This window comes from Equus quagga, chromosome 5, assembly GCF_021613505.1.
Source record: "Equus quagga isolate Etosha38 chromosome 5, UCLA_HA_Equagga_1.0, whole genome shotgun sequence".
NCBI lineage: Eukaryota > Metazoa > Chordata > Mammalia > Perissodactyla > Equidae > Equus > Equus quagga.
Window position 1 is genome coordinate 55,620,011 of NC_060271.1, and position 15,524 is coordinate 55,635,534.

Below are 15,524 nucleotides of genomic sequence, written 5' to 3' on the forward strand. Positions count from 1 at the left end.
GTCTCTCAGAATTAAAATGACACCTATCCTCCCTTCTCCAGCATCACCTCTGAACACTGCCCAGGTTCAGAGGACTTCCTTAAGATTGTTATTATGACTATCTCACCAGCAAGCAAAGGAAAAATGAGAGTTATGAGGTGGTCAAATAGGTTTAGCAGTAAATATACTATTTTGAGTCAAAGAAATAACTATAATCTTATGCTTTTCAGCAAACACTAACTAAATCAGCAAGAAGGATTTAGTTTCTAGTGTTGGTATTCAATGATTTTCCAAGAAATAGTGCAACCCATGAGAAATAAGCCTCCACCCTCAGAGGTACTTTGAAGGGTAAACAGCAGGCCACTGCTTCTGACAATTGAAGCAGAAGAAAAATCTGGTCAGACTCAGAAGGGCCATATTTGTTGAATCATTTCCTTAATCCAAAGATTATGTTAACACTCAACTGTTCCTTTCTCTCGACTTTCCCCAGAACAAACAATTTGGCAACAACTCAGCAGCAGGTGAACTGCTGCCCAATAGCAATTCCTGTCATCCATGTCTGCCCTGAGGGAGGGTGGGACCTAGGAAACTTCTCTGCCGTGAGCCCAAGAGTTGGGAGAAGAGGCCATAGTCCCGCCGATTCCTTCTTTGCCTCTTGCCTCCTCACAAGTAAATCACTAAATAAAGAGCCTTGATGGTGGGTACTGAGCTGTTCCTTCTCTGGGATAGTTAGACTGACTGATGAGCTCAGCTTACGGTCTAAAATGTAGCTGGTATTGTCCTCAGAGGCCACCGCCGCGGGGCCTGGAGTACTCTTCAGATCGATGTTGGGAGAAGCCTCTGACCTCAATTCCCCAGTAATGGCATAAAAGATTCAGGATCCAGACTGGACCAGACTTTGGGCAGGAGACAAAGAGAGTCCCCTGTGTGTGACTTATGCAGCAGCTCCCAGAAGGTGGCTACGAGGATTCCCTTTCTCATTTCTCTAGATCTGTGCTCTAATACGTGATGGCTCTAGGAATATGTAGCTATTTAAATTATTTAAAATTAAATAAAATTAAAAAACAATTTCTCATTTGTTCTAGCCACGTTTAAGGAGTTGAGTGTCTGCAAATTTGTCACTAGTGGCTACCATATTGAACAGCCATAGAACATTTCCATCACTGTGAAATATTCTATTACACATTACGGCTCTAAAGTCTAGACACTTCAGGGCCTCTGGCACTGGGGCCTTCTCCAGCAAGCTAGTTTTCATCCAAAATGGACAACTTGCTCATTTTATACCTACATCTGAGCAAGAATCTTCTTCATGCCTTTCCCTTTCCTTTTGATGAACTGTGTCATCATTCAGTCTGTCGTTGCTCAGCTAAATCATACCTGCTTACACGTTCCTCTATATTTTATGTACTCAGTTTGTATATTATTATAATGACCTTACATTCATCAACGTAATGCTTTGTCCATAATTGTCTCATATGAATATTTTTATTTTTCTAGTAAAAATAAATGTAAGATCTTCAGGGATGGGAAACATGTATTTTTGGGGGTTGGGGAATCCCTCCATTCCTTGTCCCAAAATACTCATATAAAACCCTGAACGTCAGAAGTAGTCAACTGACCAGCTAAGGAGGAGGGTGTGGAGGGTTTTTTTATGGTAGGTATCACCCCAAACTTCTGCTCCCCCGCAATGATTTCTAGCAGAGACAATACTGTGGTCCCCAGTCATAGTGTCATAAAATCAGCAGCAGAATATTTGTTACCTTTCAATTAAAATTAAAAAATGACCAAAGATTTAAAATACAATTACGTTAGCAAATTAAACTGTAAAATCTTACCACACGCTATAGTTTTGTCATTCCTTTTTGTTATTGTCTAAGAAAAAAATCATTTATCGTGCTGTTGCTTTAACATATTAACTGTGTGCTTGTCAAGTAACTTGGAGATTTCCCAACTACTCCCTGGCTTGAAAATAATGACAACATAACCACTCTCAGAGAGCAAGTGCCCAAGGAGAAGAGGGGTAGGTGTGTACCCAGAACCCAGGCTTTCCTAAGAGCACAAGGCGAGGGTCCTGGTACAGAAGATTTGAATGCAGAGGAAAGCCTGCATTCAAATACATTTCCTGAGAGGAGAGTCTTTTCCCTATGCTGTCTCAAGAAAAAGAGAGAGGGGCTGGCCAGTGGCGCAGCAGTTAAGTGCACACGTTCCGCTTTAGCGACCTGAGGTTCGCTGGTTCCGATCCCGGGTGCAGACACGGCACTGCTTGGCAGAAGCCATGCTGTGGTAGGCGTCCCACATATAAAGTAGAGGAAGATGGGAATGACTGTTAGTTCAGGGTCGGTCTTCCTCAGCAAAAAGAGGAAGATTGGCAGTAGTTAGCTCAGGGCTAATCTTCCGCAAAAAAAAAAAAAAAAAAGGAGAGAATCTTGGGAATAAAATGGTGATGGCTAAGAAAGTATTGAGCACTCTTTCTGCTTTCCCTGCTCCCAGTGTGGAAGTAGTGAGGTAGGTACCTGGAAGAACCAGCAGTTTGGGAAAGACCCTGAAACAGTCTCTGCAGAGAGAGAGCAGTCCAAGCCAGGGAGGGGAGGGAGCGTAGCCCACGGGCAAAACAGTGCCAGCACACCGTGGGCTCAGGGGCAGCATGGCGCCCCCAGCGCTACCATCTCACGTGTGGGTCTGCTACACCTTTTGTCCGGTTTATCCCTAAGTTGTTCATATTATTGATACTATTGTAACGGGTATTGCTTATAAATTTCAATTCCTGAATGTTCATTGCTAGTATATGGAAATACAGCTGACCTTTGTATATTGATCTTGTGACCCGCGAAACTCACTTAGTTCTAGTAGCTGTTTTATAGATTTCAGAGGATTTTCTACACAAACCACCATGTTGTCTGCAAAATAGTTTTACTTCCTCTTTTCCAATCTGGATGACTTTTATTTCATTTCTTGACTTTTTACACCAACTAAATCCTTTAGTACGATGCTGAATAGAAGCAAGGAACGCTTTCAGCCTTTCACCATCAAGTATGATGTTAGCTCATGGTCTTTCATAGAAGCCTCTTATCAAGTTGAGGAAGTGACTTCTATTCTTAATTTTCTGAGAATTTTTATCAGGGATAGATGTCGGATTTTGTCAAGAGCTTTTTCTGCATCTGTTGAGATGATCATACAGTTTTTCTCTCTCACATGTTTTATTAATATGGTGAATTATATTTATGGAGTTTCCAATGTTAAGCCAATGCTTGCGTTCCTGGGATAAAGCGTAGCTGGCCATGATGTATTAGCCTTTTTATATATTATTGAATTGGATTTACTAGTATTTTATTTAGAATTATATCTATGTTAATAAGGAATATTGGTCTATAGTTACCTTTTCTTGTCAGGTCCTGTCTGGTTTTGCTGTCCGATTGGTGCTAGCCTAGAGATAGGAGAACTCATGAGCTGGGAAGTGTTTATTCCTCTTCAATTCTCTGGAAGAGTTTGTGCACAACTGATATGATTTCTTTCTTAAGTGTTTGGTAGACTCCACCAGGAAAGTTATTTGGGCCTGAAGTTTTCTTTGTGGGAAGATTTTTAACTACAAATTCAATATCTTTAATAGATAAAGAGCTAGTCAAGTTATCTGTTTCTTCTTGAATGAAGTTGGTAGTTTGTGTCTTTCAAAGAATTTGTCCATTTCATCTACGTGTCGGTGTTTCTTGCATAATTTTGTTCCTAATATTCTGTTATTATCCTTTTAGTATTTGTAATGTAGTGCAGTGATATCATCTAAGTCCTGCTGTGATATTTCTGTCTTCTCTTTTTTATTGTTGTTCATTCTGGTTAGAGGTTTATCAACTTTATTGGTCATCTCAAAGAAGGTCAGATCAAATCAGCTTTTGGTGTTATAGATTTCTCACAATAGAGAAATTAAATTAAGTTTCTGTTTTCTATTTAATTGCTTTCTGCTTTCATCTTTATTATTTCTTATCTTTTGCTTGCTGTGGGTGTAATTTGTTCTTCTTTTTCTAATTACAGTGAAGGCTGAGGTCATTGATTTGACACTTTTCTGCTTTTTAAAATAGGCATTTAGTGCTATAAATTTCTCCATAAATGATTTATCCTTCCATATATAAGAACCTTACAATACTATAGTTTCATTTCTCCCCGCCTGCCCTTTTGTGTTGTGTCATTTATTTTACTTTTACATTGCACTTCTGTTTGAACAGTCAATTTTCTTTTAAAGAAATTTAAGCAATAATTTCATTGCAATTCCTAGTTCTCATTATTCCTTTGGATAGATCCAGATCTTATCTATCATCATTTTCCTTCTGCCTAAAGAATTGCCTTTAACGTTTTTGTAGTATAAGCCTGCTGTGGATGAATTCAGCTTTTGTATGTTTAAAATGGTTTAATTTTTCCTTTGTTTTTGAAAGATATTTTTACTCTGTGTAGAATTCTAGCCTGACAGGTTTTTTTCTTCCAGTTCTTTAGAGATGATTCTCCAAAATCTTCTAACTTACATTATTTCTGCGAGAAGTCTGCCATCTTGTCACCCTTATTTCTCTGTGGGTGTGTTTTTTTCACTGACTGCTTTTAAGATTTTTCTTTTTCACTGGTTTTAAGCAATTTGATTATGATGAAACTTAGTGTACTTTTCTTTGTGTTTCTTGGGGTTCATTGAGCTTCTTGGACCTGTGGGTTTATAGTTTTCATCCAATTTGGAAAAGTTCTGGCCATTATTTTCAAATATTTCTTCTGTCACTCCCTCCCTTCCTCTTGGGGACTTCAATTACAAGTGTTTGGGTGCTTGAAATTGTCCTACAGTTCACTGATACTCTGTCCTTCTATTTGTTAGTTTGTTTTCCCCTGTGTTTCATTTTGATGGTTTCTGTTGCTGTGTCTTTAAATTCATTAATCTATTCTTCTGCAATGTCTAATTTGCTGTTAATCTCATCCAGTGTATTTCTTCTCTCAGACATTTTTTCTCTCAGAGTTTTCGTCTCTAGACATTAGAGATGGGTCTTCTTTTTTTTTCTTTTTTTCACATCTTCCATTTCTCAACTTGCTTCTTTGAACAGATGGAATACAATTATAATTGCTGCTTGAATGCCCTTGTCTGATTCTAACATCTGCATTGGCTTTTATTTGGTTTTGATTGATTAATTTTTCACCTCCTTATTTTCCTTCTTGTTTGCATATGTGGTAACTTTTTATTGAATGCCAAACACTGTGGATTTTAACTTGTTGGATGTGGGATATTTTTGAGTCCTGGGATGCATTTTAGTTCTTGGAAATACTTTGACTATTTTGGGTCTTGCTTTTGTGACTTATTAGGCAGGATCACAGCAACATTCAGTTTTGCTGGAGCATGATCTTTCTTATTCCTCTACTGAATGCCTGCAAATTGTAAGGTTTTCCATTCTGGCTGGTGGGAACAGAAATTGTTCCTGGCCATGTACACTGTCTACTATTTCATCTAATCTTTAGGGTAGTTCTTTTTCTGGCCTCAAGTAGTTTCCTCACATGCACGTGATGATCGATACTCTGCTGAATTCTTAAAGGGGCCCCTCTGCAAATCCGAAGTTCTCTCTGACGGAGCTTTCTCCTCTGTGGCATTCTTCCTGTGAACTGCAGCCACCATGGTCCCCCTTGGCTCTCAGCTCTGTCTCGTCAGTCCAGGAAGTTTGGAGAGTCCTGCCTGGGTCCTCCTTTTCTGAGAAAATGGCTGGGCATTCTTCCATGGCCTGGAAACTCTCTCAAGTCAGTAAGCAGGGGCAATGGTAGGGCTCACCTCATTTGTTTCCTTTCTCTCAGGGATCACTGTCCTTCACTGGCTGATGTCCAGTATCTTAAAAACCCTGGCTTCATGTATTTTATACAGTTCTTTTGGTTGTTTCTGGTGAGAAAGTAAATCCAGGCCCTATTACTCAATCTTGGCTGGCAGCAGAATTCAGCTACATAGTTTCCAAAATTCATAGATATAATAGTTTACCGTGAACATGTCTAAAATTCTTTATGCAGCTCAAAAAATTTTTATTTTAATTTTTGTTAGAAATTATCTATAAAACATAACCTAGAATTAGTAAATGTTAGCCAAGAGCAAGACTTTTGAGGAAGGAAGTAAATTGTGGATGATGTCGGGTAAAGGACAGCCTGGCAACTGTCAGATCCTAGAGCCAGAGAGACCAGCTGTGAAGCACCAGCCTGACTGGAAAAGTCCCAGGGTTGTATCCCTGGGGGTGGAAAGGAAAGAACAGTTGTGAAGAAGGGAGGGAAGGAAGGAGAGGACGAGGGAGAGAGGGAGGGAGGGAGACGTATGCAGTCCAAAGAACGCGATCCTCCATCTCCAGGATTGCCAACGCTAAAGGTTTGGAAGGAGGAATTATTAACACTTATGATTAGTTGAGTACAGGCATCAGGAGGGAGAAATTTGAAAGGAGATTCTAAGCATGTTCAAAAAAATTGTTAGGGAAAAAGATATTCTGCGTTAGTGGCTCTCAAATTTCCTGGAGAACCTTTCCGGGGTCCACAAAGTCAAAACTACTTTGATAATAATTCAAAGACAGTGTGTGCCTTCTTCACACACGCTCTCTCACAAGCATACAGGGCTTCTCCAGAATCTACAAGATGTCCCTCTCAAAGAGGACTGAGTGTGGAAGCAGATTGGAGCATTCACCTGTCTTCTGTTGAGCCAAATATTAGAGAGATATAGAGAACAGCATAAACCATGTAAAACAATGCTACTTTTCTAATTTCTTTTTTTCAAAAGATAATTATTTTTATAAAAGAGATGTCATTTAGGTTAACAGGTAATGAATTTATCATTATTTTTAAATGATCAATAAAAATTTATTTTTAAGCTTATTTTAATGTTTAATACAGTTGATATCAATAGTTAACCGTATAAACAAATCTCTTTAAAGTTCTCAATAATTTATAAGTATGTAAAGGGGTCCTTAGACCACAAGTCTGAGAAGTTCAGTTCCACCTAAAGCTTTTGCAGCCCTGTGGAGACCACTGCGTGGTTCCTGGAAGCATCTTCTCAGGAGCAAGGACAACGGGCAGGTCAAGAAGCCAGAAGGGAGAATCAACCCCAAGACCAACTGCTTCCCCCATTACCCAGAGTTTGAAATGACGTTCACAGAACAGCAGCCCTACAAGCCTCACCCGTAAGGAACTGGGTTCTAACTCTTCACTGAGATCTTAACTGCACTTTGAGGTAACACAGGTCTACCTTGAATTTCTCAAAGGCTCTGCGAAATCGCCAGTGCCGTTTCCAATTTCCTTCACCACCACGTTCCTAACGGTTCTTCTGGCCCATGCCTAATAATTGCTCATTTATGTAAGAAGGAAATGTGTAAATCTCAAGCACTATTGTGTGTCTGACAGTGAGTTAGATGCTTTAGGAGGACATCGTATTTCATGCTCAGCATGCTATGAACCATATCACTGTCTCCTCCTCTTACAGACAGAAACAGAAGTTCTGCAGAGCTTAAGGAACTCGCCTAAGATTACTCAGGGAGTGAAATACCAAACTGGGACTCAGCTCGTGCTCCAAAGCTGATGATCTTTCCTGTGCCCATTGTTGCCTTCTCCAGTTTCACCATTTATCTTAGTGTCACTGTTTATAAAAGTGAAAAACACCCTAAAACAGGTAGGAGCTGGGAAGTCTGCTGTCTAGAACTAGAAGGCGTATAGCCTCTAGCCTAGTGGTTAGGAGTGTAGACAATGGAGCCTTACTGCCCTAAGTTACATCCCAGCTCTCCCGTGTACCAGCTGTGTGGTGCTGAGCAAGTCACCTGAGACTTGCTGTGACTTCTCTGTGTCTCAGTTTTCTTGACAGTAAAATAGTGTTCTTAGTAGTTTCCACTTTACTGGTTTGGTGTACTAAATAAGTTAATAATAAGTTAATAATAATAAGTTAAGTAAAGGCTGAATAAGTTAATATGTAAAAAGCAGTTAAACATTGTCTGACACATAGTCAATGGGAGAGGCGATGCTTATTTGCCATATACTAGTTGTGTCTGGGTAACTTAGGCTTTTTGAACCTATGAAATAGGTATAAAAATATCTGCTCAGTTGCACCACAGAGTTACTGAGAAAATTACAGATAACTAAAGTACCTGACAACATTTGTAACTGAATAATATTATGCAAATAAGCAAATATTACAGAAGGTTTGTTAGGCATAAACTCCTAACGTGATATCATTTTTGAAATACAGAGTTTTCTGGTAAAGAGTGGGTCGGTATTTCTGGCTAAAAGAGAATCCACTAGTCACCACAATTGATAAATTCCTCATTCGAAAAACACAGCCAAAACCACATTCAGAAAGCAGGCTATTTCTGCACCAGCTCCCCAGGCTAAAGTAAGTGGGTGTGAGATGTGTGCATAACTCGGTCTTCGTGAGGGGCCGGTGAAGAAATCTCGGGCACTGCGATCCAAGCAGCACTCAGAGATAAAGAAGCACTTAAAGGAAACAAAAGGGCCGTTTGCAACCAGAAGTTTCTCAACATTCCTTACGTAAACTCAGAAATTTGATTATTGCCATGACAAAGTGGTTCTGCTTCTCTTCGTTTTTCATTGTTAAAAAAGTTTTAACCAAACTTGAATCATTTCCTGTCCTAACTGCAAGACCTCTTTCCCGTTCCTCCTACGTACTAAACTGCAAATCACTGTTGCCAAAGAAATCGTCCTCCTCGTCGCCAAATAATCTCAAGCCGTTAGACGTCACACGGAAATGTACACACACATGCACAGGCACACACATCCCTACCCTGTCATAAATCCCTGCTGGTGCTTCATAGCACATGTCACCATCTAACTTCCTTTGCATATTACTTTGTGATCTTGCTGGTTAACCGTTTATCTCAACTAGAAGCCCTGGGGGGTCTAGTGGTGAAGATTCAGGACTCTCACCACTGCAGCCCGGGTTCACTCCCGGTCAGGGAACCAGATCATCCCTCTGTGGGTTGTCATTCTGTGGTGGCTGAATGTTGCCGTGATGCGGAAAGCTATGCCACGGGTACTTCAAATGCCAGAAGGGTCACCCTTGGTGGACAGGCTTCAGCAGAGCTTCCAGACTAAGACGGGCTCCGAAGAAGGATCTGGCCACCCACTTCCCAAGAAATTGGCCATGAAAACCCTGCAAATAGCAGCAGCGTATTGTCTGCTAGAGCGCCCGAAGGTGAGAGGGTGGTGCAAAGGGCTGGGCTGGGTTCTGCTCTGCTGTCCACAGGGGCACTGAGAGTCAGAATCCACTCCGTGGCACTAACAGCAAAGTTCTACTAGAATGTAAGCCCCGGGAGGGTAGAGTTTGGGTCCAGTTTGTTCACTGTTGTATTATCATTGTCTAGAAGAAAGCCTGGCATGTGGTAGGTGCGTTTTAAATTATTCATTGAATGAATAAATGAATCACCTACCTCTGTACATTGAAAGCGCTTGTACTTGATTTCAGTATTTTGCCCCAACTCTTTCCCACAACCAGCTAGAGTTCTCTCAGCCATCTCTATTTGGCTCACCATGCACTATCCATGGATATGCAGGTCTTTCACTTTAGGACAACTTATCTCTCCTAGATCCTTCTAAAAGCAGGTGGGGAGCTGACTCAGGCAATGGGACTTTAACATATGGAGACCAGGGGCCGGCCTCGTGGCCAGGTGGTTGAGTTTGTGCGCTCTGCTGTGGCGGCCCAGGATTTCGCCAGTTCCAATCATGGGCGCGGACATGGCACCGCTCATCAACCCATGCTGAGGCGGCATCCCACATGCCACAACTAGAAGGACCCACAACTAAAAATATACAACTCTGTACCAGGGGGCTTTGGGAGAAAAAGAAAAAATAAAAGCTTAAAAAAATAAAATAATAAAATAAAATATGGAGACCGAGAGCAAAGTGTTTCTCACCCTTGACAAAGCGCCGGGCCTGAACATGAGAATGAGCGGAGCAGAGAAAGCTGAAGTCCAAATCAGCCATCAGCCGCCTCCACGGCCGCCACACCCAAGGACCCAGAAGAGGATTTACATAGGAGCTCAGACCACGTGCTCCAGTTCATGGCTTGCCTTTAGGGCTAATAAATGGGCTGGGAAGAGAACTGATGCCAAAATCCTCCTCCTTCAAACCCAGGCTGGACAGCTACTGGCCCCAGATCTGCGAAAGGGACCTTGTGAGTCAGATGGAGGGATGGCTGAGTCAGTGGGCCTCACGCCTGGCTGCACACCAGAGTCTCCTGGACATTCTAAAGCCCTACCTCATGAGTGGAATCTATGCAGATGGTGCCTGGGAATCTGTATGTTTAAAGAGCTACCAGCCGCTCCTCAGACCAACACTTGGTAACCAACACGCTGAGAAGACCCCTAAGGGCACTTCCGCCCCATGACTGTGGGACAGTGAGTGGGGCTTGCCCTAGGGGAGTTTTAAGGATAGCGGAAGTATATTGGGTCGTCTGTTTGGGAAGGTGCTCTATGTGGTGGGCAGAAGTTGGGGGTCTGCAATACCCAGGACCGTGCTGCACAGCAAATTGCTCCCCATCCTACAAAACTTGCAAATATCCCACCAGAAGGGAATATAGGTGAAATCTGAGCCTGCAGCCTAACTCTCTTTTTCATAGAAACAAAAAGTATTTTTTGTACGGTTTTAATATATATTGAATTTTCCAGAAATGGAGCTACCATGAAAATTGAGGGAAAATAGAGCTTAATTTTTTCTGGAACTTTAAAGAAGTTTTTTCACCACAGGGGAAAATCACATTGTCAAGGCAACGCCACTCATGTTGTTTGAGTCTCCAGTGAGACACGCACTGTTTCCATCTGCATTTGCAGCTGCCACGTTACAGACTCCTCGGTGTGAAGCTGCAAGCCTCTGATGGTCTCCTTGTGTCTTCCAGTTCAGTAGGCCCATGTACAGACAGGTGGAAATGCATATGGAATAACTTTCATTTCTCCTCCCCATTCTGATTAAGGTAATATAGTTAAGTTTTAATATCATGTGTAAGTAGGTTATGTTATCAATGAATTTACTAAAGGATAGTAAAGGGGACGTTATAAAATATTTATTAAGAAAAAGAGCATTAAGTCTGTTGAAGTTAAGAGCCACCAATCTAAACCTTCTAATTCATCCTCAAAACAAAGCTACTGGTCGGAGATGAAGACGCTGTTTTCTTTGACTTGTCCTTGTGGTCTCCTTGGTCACCCTTGACTTTATCCCATTCCTCCACCACAGTTTGCGACCTATTCAGTAATAAGTCTTCTGGGAGAACCACTTCAAATTCCAAGTCTGGTAGCATCCCAAGCATCACAAAAGAGGTCTTTTTTCATGGACCGGCCCCGTGGAAGACCCTCTCAGCTTTGCTCAGCTTTCCTTTTGAAGCACAGACGACTTGAGCCTTCTCTTTAGAACTCGTTTTTATTAATGTGAGCCCTGTTTTGAAATATTATACCCAAGACCTCAAGAAGGCCTTGACTCCACCATGTTGGCTGACATTCCTGAGTAATAAGTGCCACAGTGGGGCTGAAAGTTCTTAACATTTTGTGCTTCTCCCTTATTCCCATCCCTCACCTGCATGCCACAGTGGAAATTCTGGCTGCTAAATGTGACTTAATTCTGAAGTCCCCTTGGTGACTGCCCCCACCCCATGTCAGAAACTCTTCCCTTCACTTCCTCCGGAAGCCCTCAGCCTAAGAAACAATAATAAGGTTCCCAAGAGTTATTACCAAGGGGAAAAGGAGACATTGTTTGTGCCAGACTAAATCCCAGCTAAGAATTACTCTTCTTGCAGAGACCATGAAGGAAGTTGCAAGAGTAAATCCTCTACTGTGGTTTTCCTAACAAGTTGTTCTGCAGAGAAAAGACGCACCTGCTATATGATCAATGGGTTCTAGGTAGATGGGTAGTAGCTGAAAAGAGCCTGCAGGAGATCCTCCCAGCCAGCAGCCTTGAGAGCTATGAGGGTGGCTGCTCTGCCATCTCCTGCACCATCCTTATCTAGGCTTCCCCTGTCTCAGTAGTGGGGGAACATCTGAGTGCTTTACTTTGATGCTCTCACCCATTAGACCGCCTTTCCTCTCCCTCTTCCCTTTACATCCTTTCCCTCCATCTTCTTCTCTGTCTTCCTCTACGATCTCTTCCAAGACCCATTCCTTGCTCTCTATCAACCAAGAAAGACCCATATGAGACACTCTACCTCTATTTCTATGTTTTCTTCAAATTGTATTAGTGTACGTTATTTTAAACTGTAACATTTTATTGTCATATTGATATAATTCAGAACTATTTCCCCCTTTCATTTACCATCAACATTTATGGTAAATTTTGCTTTGATTTTCTCAAATTTGTTTTAAGCATAGAATTCTTGGAATACTTCATTCCAAAAAGGCTAAATGTAGTTCCAAGAAAACTCAGCTTGCTTCTCAAAGTGGGCTTCATAATGCTTTTCCCGGTAAGATATAGACACACCTTCACATGTAATAAGGATAGCATGACATTGGTATATCTGTGGTTAAATGTCTTTGACTGGTGAAACTTTAGCATTATATTTTATCATCCTTTGAAGCAACATGCCTTGGGTTGGAATGCAGTGTCACCTTAAGGAAATAGACTGAATATATTTGAATATTTAACTCAAGGCTGCACTTCATCTTTCTCCGTTTGTATAGATGCCTTTGGGTTGGTGTCTACTTAGTGTGTAACATACTCCTATTTCTCAGGAAAGTAATGCAACTTCCCTGACCCCCACCTTCAGTCTATAGGTATGGGCCCAGGAGGATGCTCTTAGCCATGGCTGATCCGGCCAAGAGTATTCACTAGACCCCAAGCTACAGCATTCACATTCTCTCTCCCAAGAATTTTGCATCAAGTCTGAAATACTCAGAGCTAATTTCTCTGTGTCATGGATGGAGTCAAAAAAAGAAGGTGTTGTTCTGCTTTGAATTCCATTTGGGAGATGCAGTGTGGTGTGTTTTTCCCATTTGAACCAGAGTGGCAAAGAAAGCCAGTTTTCAGAGAAAGAGAAAAGCAGGAAGTGGAAACAGGAAATGAAAGAGACTCCTTCAGACTTTAAGAGGCAACCTCCAAGGCTGGTTCCAGCCCTTCTGGAAGCCGGGCTGCATCCCTGCCCTTGGGTTCCAGGAGGCAATCCTGAATGTTGACTACTATTTCTCTCTTTTTGCTTGAGCAAAGTTAACTCATTTAAACAAGCCCGTGGTTCTTGTAACTGCTGAGTCCTATATCTTGTAATCACCAACATCTGAGTGCCCCTTGCTCTTCTTAGTGATTTTTTTTTTAGATTTGGTTATTATTACAAGATTTAGCCCTTCTCTATTTCACATCCACATTCATTATTGTGTGTTTCTAGTTACATGTATGTGTGTGTGAGAGAGAGACAGACAGAGAGACAGAGACAGAGAGGGAACTGACATAGAAAACTCTGACCTAAATATAGAAGTTTTAAAATAAAGACATTCTTTGAGGCCAAATTGTTCCCAAAAAGGGCGTCTAGCTAACCCCAAAGTGTCCTGCAGGGTGGCCTACATCTGTGGACTCCCTTGTCCGTGGGGCCTGGCTCTCATCACACAGACTTGGGAATTCAGGTTTCTCTGTGTCTTGCACTTGTAATGTTCTTTTGAGACAGACGCCTAAGTTTAGAACGGAATTCTGGCTTTTTAGCTTAAAATAAAACCTACAACTGCCAAAGGGACAAGTTATTATTATCTGCTGGCAGCATGTTTTCTTCTTCCAGGAAGAACACACTGGGAAACCAAGATAGCATCAGAGTGTTCTTAACAATCAAGGAATCAGACAGGAGGGTGATTCCAGGTTTAATGGCATTAGTCGTGGGAGCCTGCATCCTAGCCTGCGCCAGGGTCTCTCAGATGCTGTGACTGGTCCGTGGCCTGGGTGAGCACTGTCCCATTTGTCTAAGAGACCTCATGCCTTGCTCCATGACAGGCCGTGCCTCTCTGAGAAGGACACATTTTTTCCTTTAGCCGTATTCCAGGGTATAGCATGGAAACCAGTCTATTGCATTGAGGGGGTCCAACCTCATTTGTATTGATTCAGAGGGTGACCTTATGTAATGGAAGTCATATTTCTCCAATATATAAAACAATGTATATTCTTTCTGGGTCACTCTTTAATTGTTTCTGGTTGCTTTATACCTTTGAAGGAGAGGCATTCCTGACCTTAGAGAGAGGAAGATGGAGACTAGAATAAAAAAGAAATTGCTCATCTTTGAACCCCAGATTAGAGTTTAAGGCCATGGCCAGATAATAGTCTAAGCTAAAATGTCATTAATTGTAATATGTGCAATAGGAAAGAAAAGAAATGCTCCCAAGTAACTATGACCTATCACCTGTTGCAAGATGTGTCTTAAAATGTGGTGAAAAACTGTGCCAGGCTTTGTTGAGAGACAAAAGGCATTTATTTGAAACACCTCAAACTAGGCTTTACATTTCAAGAGTCAGGGAGGAAAACTAGACCCACAAACTGAAGAGTAAGCTGGTCTAGACCAGGACAGTGGGGACCTTCTACCACATAGCCACAGAGGAATGTCCTGTAGGTAATGGGAAGAGGCCATGGAAAGAGAAAAAGGAGAAAGCAAGAGCTTAGCTCTTACAGTCAAGTCTGGAAGCGGGAGTAGAAACCTATGGTTATTGGGCTGGTGGCCTCTTCCTCCTGGGGTAGGCTGGGAGGTGGCGATTCCCCCAGAGAAGCTGGGTGCAGAGTGAGACTCGGCTTGGAGCTGGGCACAGGAGAATCACAGAGCCCAGGGAGCTGCCACCAGTAGAGTGGGAGGAGCCACAGAGAGTTTCTGGGAGCAGCAGGCTGGAATCCAGGGGCCTCACATCTGTGACAATGGCGAGGCCCACAGCTATGGACACTGGGTGGCTTGATGCCCCACACCCTGGGCAAGACCTTTCACACCACAGTAGACACACAGTGCACAGGATGCAGCAAGGACCCAAAGGCAGGGACTACCACCATTGACTAAGAGAATGAAACATCTCACCAGGGACAGCTTGGGTTGGGGTCCCCTCCACAATGCCAGCATGGGAGGCAGTCCCTGCAGGATGCTAGATCAACCTTAGGGAGAGGACCAGAGAGGACCAAGAGGGAGAAAGCCTGGAAGGCTCTTTACCAAGAGTTACTGAGGTTTCAAATAAGCTGTGACAGAGATAACAACACCTGTATTTGGCTAAAAACCTTGACATGCTGCAACTCATTTATTCTTACATTTCTTCATTCAATAAATATTCATTGAGCACATACTCCATACCAGGCAGTGTTCTCGGTACTTGGGATGTATCTAGGAACAAATCAGACAAAATCCCTATGCACCTGGAGCTTACGTTCTACGGTATGTGGACATAAAATAAACTGTAAACATAATAAAAAAGAGAACTGCATAGCATGTGAGAAGGTGAATGTGGAAGATAAGTGTCTGCCTCAAGAAGACTGAGCTTGAGAACAAAATTGTGCTTAGTTACACAATATATATTTCCTATCTGAGCCCCTATACTTACTTTATGCCAGTGTTGCCTCCCTCTGAGTAACACTGAAGG

The 15,524-nt window shown here is 42.1% G+C and overlaps 1 protein-coding gene across 2 annotated transcripts in view; it reads right to left on the reverse strand.

The window, feature by feature from the left end:
* The window catches only part of IL1R1 (interleukin 1 receptor type 1), an 81,152-nt gene that overhangs the window by 46,443 nt on the left and 19,185 nt on the right, over positions 1-15,524 (reverse strand). The window lies entirely within an intron of this gene.